Genomic DNA, 6,000 nt, shown 5'->3' with positions numbered 1-6,000 from the left:
TTAGTTTCTGGCGCACTTTTTGTCGTAGTCTAGGGTTATTTTTTCTTATGTATTTATGTCCCTAGGCTGCTTGGTACTCTTGTTTTTACTGCTGTAGCCTTTTTGAGGAGGTCTTGGTTTAGTCCCCCTCCTCTTTTAGGTTTTCTTTCTGTTGTTACTTTCTATTTTGTGGATATATACAGGTAGGGGTCTGCCTAACCCCCCGCATCCGGCGGTGTTTTCCGGTAAAAAAAAAAAAAAAAAAAAAAAAACCCTAAACCCTAAACCCTAAACCCTAAACCCTAAACCCTAAACCCTAAACCCTAAACCCCTAAAACCCTAAACCCTAAACCCTAAACCCTAAACCCCTAAACCCTAAACCCTAAACCCTAAACCCTAAACCCTAAACCCCAAAAACCCTAAACCCTAAACCCCAAAAACCCTAAACCCTAAACCCTAAACCCTAAACCCTAAACCCTAAACCCTAAACCCTAGAAAAAAGTTTTTTGAATATGCTCTCAAGCCAAAAAAACCCTAATACCTCCTAAAAATCGCCGCCACCACCGCCGCCATGACGTCGCCGGATTCCGGCCGGCCACCTACCCCACCTGACTCGCCTATGTCAGGCGAACAACATACTAAAATCTCAGATCAATCGGACACCGTATGCCCCGCCAAATCGCCTTTTGAAACCCCGAAAATTTCGTCCACTGTACGGCCGCCGGTCGTCTCAACTCCGATCGGCACAATTAATATACCGTTGAATTCGTCTTGTCTAATCGATCCTGCTGCCAAAATATCAGGTCAATCGGAGTCCATTTGCCCTTCCAATTGCACCTTCAAAGTCTCGCCGTCGATCTTCACCGCGCCGCTGGTGACATTTTCTTCAATTCCGGCCAACTCCGGCGTCCCCAGGAAACCTCCGACCTCGATCTGGAATCGCCTTGATGAGACGCTTCATAGCCCTCAACCAATTCCAGGATCCATGTTGCAACCGACGATCAATTCCAGATCTACGACTCGCCCCTCAAGAACCCTAGATGCGACTAATATTTCGATCAATTGCCCACCAATTTCAACTCCGTTTTTGGATTCCTCTTACCAACGTGATCGACCAGCCATGGGTAGTATTTCCCCCACATCAATTTCGGAAAACCCGCCCCCGATCGTGAACGCCCAATTTGGTGTTGACTCGCCGAGTTTCGGCCATTCTTTGTCCGAGTTCAGCCCTATTCCGCCCGATTCCACCATTTTTACCACCGGTTCTGGAACTCTCAGCACCCCGCCGTCCCTGGATATGGCCCCGACTGGTAACCACCGAGTCAACTCGGCCGAGTCGACTCGGCCGCCCAACTCCCAACCCAAACCGGCAGCCCACCCCATCTCGTTCCGTGATGCGCTGGCGCCCCCGTCTCCTAGGACTACCAAGAAGAGCTTTGATGAAGTCCGCAGCTCGATGTCAGATCTGCCAGACCCGACATTCATCAATGGAAAGCCGGGTATTCGATTCCCGGACGAGGTAATTTCATCCCTTGCAGCTCCTTATAAATTTGCTCTGGTTGGAAAAATTTCGGGCAACAGGACACTGGTCCCAAACACTGATATAGCAGCTGCTTTTGCCAAATTGGGACTCTCTCGTCCTTTTGACCTTAAATTCTTACCCCGTGGTTTTCTAGTGCTAACCCTCACCTGTGAGGGTGACTATGCTCGTATTTGGACCCGTGGGAATATGTTTGTGGGCCCAATTGGCATCCGCTTCTCAAAGTGGACGCCTGAGTTTAAATTCCAAGCTGAGTCCCCGATGGCCCCTGTCTGGATCCGGCTCCCTGAACTTCCCCTCCACCTTTTCGAGAAAGCTAGCCTTTTCGCTTTGGCTAAACTCGTGGGAAACCCAATCAAAATGGACGACTACACTGCTGATATGACCCGAGGTGCCTTCGCTCGGGTCTGTGTTGAGATTAATGTCCTCGACCCACTAGTCAAGCAAATCTGGGTGGGTTGGGGTGACCACACTCAAGAGATCGATGTGATATTCGAAAAAATCCCAGCTTATTGCACTGATTGCAAAATGCTAGGCCACTCTACGAGTGTGTGTTATTTATTTATAAATTCATAGAATTTTTCTTGAATATCTTTTCTGGTATTCATAAAATTTTCAAAAAACCATAATCTTTTCGCTTTATTATGTATATCATAAAAATCTTTATGTAGAAAGTTTTTATCTATTTGGAATTCTTTTTCTATAACATTTAGTTCATTAATTATATTTTCTGTTATTGAGGAAAAAGTTGGACTTGTTGGATCTTGTTCTGATTCAAATTGTTGTTCTGGAATATTTAATTGTCTTGCTATCTTATTTTTGGTATATATAGGTCTAGGTATTTCTGAGGTATAATCTACATTTCTTATTACAGAATTGGGTATATCTGAAGTAGAATATCTAGGTTGGGTTTTATAAGGAGAGTTTATTTGTGATATTCTTCCTAAATCTATAGTATCTGAAGTAGAAGAATCATCAGATCTACTGTTATGACTACTTGTTCTATCAAAAGAAAGTTTAACTCTTCCATCTAAATATTGAGTTATTTCTTTTAATTGGGTGTTAGGTTCTTCTTGTTCTATAAATTCTGTTTTGGCAATACCTTCTAAAATCCATTCTTCTGGAAGTGTTATATCTTTCCATTGAATCGGTTTAGGAATTACTGTATTAGATTTTCTTAAATCTGTTTGTAATAAAAGAGTTTCTCCTTTTTTACTATGAAATTTTACTTTTGTCGCAAAAGCAGAAATCATGGCTTTATAATGTACTTTAAAAATTAAGGCTACGGGAATTGAACCTTGAAGCATATTATAATTATGAGTTTTGACTTGTAGAACTAAAGATTTTAAAATATTTTTATCATTTAAGGAGACTGAAAAATTTGGATAGCAATCAAAAGAAATTGATCCCGTACACAGACTAGATTCAACGGAACTTAACAAGGAGTCTTCAAAGTTTGTGAATCTGGCATCTCTTAAAATTGCAAGAATAGAGGTATTTAATCCTTCTTTTGTTAAAGGTTTTATTCCAACTTGGACTAATCCAATATGAAGGTATTTATAATTTTTATCTCTATGTTTTTGTAAAGAATTTTGAGAAAATAAATTTATTGTTTCAAAAGGTCTTGTGAGTTGAATATCTCTTTCTTCTGTTTTAATTGTAAAATCAGTTTTGAAAAATTGATATCTAGAAGTTTTATAGATTTGATCTTTATTTACTTTAGGAATTTTCCAATTATCAATTGATTTATCAAAATCTTCTATGACTATTTCTTCGGTATTTATTATCCTTCTATTCTCATAAGAAGTTGAAGTAGCGGAGTTAAGAGAAGTAGATCTACAGAAAATTGAATTCATTTTATTAAAATTTGTGTTTCGATTTTTAATTTCTCTCTACAATCCTAAGCAATTCTATGGTTTTACAGCCTTAACGTTAGGACTTACTACCCAGACCTTCTTAGGCAAAAACACTCAAGAGAAATTAAATTTCTAAAACTCAAATTAAAATATCGTAAAAACAATTCTTATAACCAAAGACTACCCAGTGATACTTAGGGGGATAATTGAACACCAGTAGAAATATTCATAAACAATAATAATAATTGAAGGTTGCTTTTGTTTAATATTTTTGAGTACTCCAAGCCTCGGAGAATGAAGGTTGCTTTGTATCAATTGAAAGACCGAGCAAAATCTTGGTGGGAAGTTGCTGAGATTGGATTGAAAGAGGTCCCATGGTAAAAACCCTCGCCCTGCCCGTCCTCCACCCAAGGGATCTGCACCACAGCAGACGGCGGACACTACCCAAGCCGATACCCCTCTGCATGGTCCCACTAACCCGCCTGATCAGAATTTCCGACCACAGCCTCAAGCTGCTGGTCCGGGCCCTAAGCGCAGACGCAGGCGCCCTGCTCGCCCTGCCAGGCCCGCTCTGAACAAGGACCCTCGCTCCTCCAATCCCTTTGAATGTCTCCACACTCTTTCAGAAGAAGCCGAGACCAGCAACCCCCCTGACAGCTCTGTTACCCCCGTCGATCCCCCTCTCGTGCCTTCACACCCTTCTCCTGCTATCCCGCTCACTCCTGCTAGTGAGTCTACCCTTCCAAGTCCGTCGCAGGCATCCCTCTCGATCAAATGTGCCCCTCTAGCTCGTCCCTGGGCCAAGGAGGTGGAGGAGGAGGATGCTGCTCAGTTTCTTGACTGCGCGGAGGACCTTGGATCCCCGCACCCTCTCCTTGTTGACCCCGTGATTGACCCCGTGCTTGATACTTCTCTCTGTGTGGTTAACCACAGTAGCCACTCGATCCCGACTGTCTCTCTCCCGGCTTCTCGAGCTCTCTTTAATCCTAATTCTCCGCCCGAAATCTCCTCCTACACTCTTGAGGAGATCGTCCACCATCAAGGTCCCCCACACTCTGATTTTACTCTTGTTTCCACCTCCTCTGTTGGGGAAGACCCTGACCTCTACGGGCGCCGTGCTGAGTCATGTGATGGTCGAGACTTGGATCAGGACATCCACGACACTGATATGTCCAACCAAGTCAATAAACGCCTAACTGAATCGGGAGACTTTCAACCGAAGAAGAATAGGCGCAGAGCTAGGTCCCCTCGACTCAGATCGAGATCTCCTACTGCTCGTTCCTCATGAATGCCTCCTATGGAATATCAGGGGACTAGGTAACACTAAGTCCCTCCAGAGGCTCCACACCTTAGTGGATCGCCACCGTGTCAACATTTTGGCCATCTTCGAACCCATGACTGTCTTGGATCATCGTTTCATGACCTCGCAGTTAGGGTTCCACCAGGTCATTTCCAACTCCAATAATAAGATCTGGGTCTTCTCGTCGGAGGACGTCAAGGTCGAGCGCCTGCTGGATCACGACCAGTTCCTCCACCTCCGCGTCTCCGCTGCCTTTCTCCCGGCAGATGTCTTCTACTCCTTTGTCTATGCCAAGTGCGACCACATAGAGCGCCGTCACCTTTGGGATTCTCTCATACAGGCTAAGCCAGCCAGTGGCCCCTGGCTTGTGGGTGGCGACTTCAATGTCGTGAGGGATGCTTCCGAGTGCCTTGGCACCTCTGGAGGCCGATCCCTCCCTATGGAGGAATTCAACGACTTCATCCTCCAGTCAGGATTAGTCGATGCCGGGTTTGAAGGGTCCTCGTTCACCTGGACCAATAAAACCATTTGGAAAAGACTCGACAGAGTCTTCGTTTCAGTAGACTGGGGAGATCACTTTCATTCCATCCGAATCCCAAAGTGAATGAGTGAATCCCAAAGCATGTGGATTCGCCACCATGGCTGGCTTAGCCTGAATGAGTGAATCCCAAAGATCTGGGTCTTCTCCTGTGCCTCCTGGCCTCTGCTCCGATTTTCGCTCGTGGACCTAGCTCTTTTAGGTTCCAAAGCATGTGGATTCGCCACCATGGCTTTCTCCAAACCGTCAGGCTTAATTGGCACTTGCCGTGCCACCTGACTGGTATGCTCCGCCTCTTTGCCAAGCTGAAAAGACTTAAAAACCACTTGAAATGGTGGAATCGAGATGTTTTTGGCAACATCTTTGACAAAATCAATGAGGCGGAGAAGTTGGTGCGACTCGCGGAGGTGGCCTGCGAGAATGACCCCAGCGATCTCTCCTGGCAAAGCCTATCCAAGTGTAACGCGGATTTGGCTAATGTCACGGCTATGGAGGCCGATTTTTGGAAGCAAAAAGCCGCGTGCAATTGGCTGGAAGATGGGGAGAGGAACACTAAGCTCTTCCACAATATGGTTAAGAAAAAGCACGTGGCCAACAAAATCTTCAGGATCTGGGACAACGGGACTCGTCTCACGTCCCCAGAGCTTATCCGGCAATCTGGGGCTGCTTTCTTTGAAAATCTCCTCACTGGGGACCCCTTTGTGCTTGACCGCCCAGACTTCTCTGACTTCCCGTCTATCATCTCGCAATCTGAGAACCACAGTATGGCCGCCGCCCCCACCCTGGA

This window comes from Primulina eburnea, unplaced genomic scaffold (assembly GCF_022965805.1).
Source record: "Primulina eburnea isolate SZY01 unplaced genomic scaffold, ASM2296580v1 ctg739_ERROPOS11973397, whole genome shotgun sequence".
Classification (NCBI taxonomy): domain Eukaryota; kingdom Viridiplantae; phylum Streptophyta; class Magnoliopsida; order Lamiales; family Gesneriaceae; genus Primulina; species Primulina eburnea.
This window is presented reverse-complemented; position numbering follows the sequence as displayed.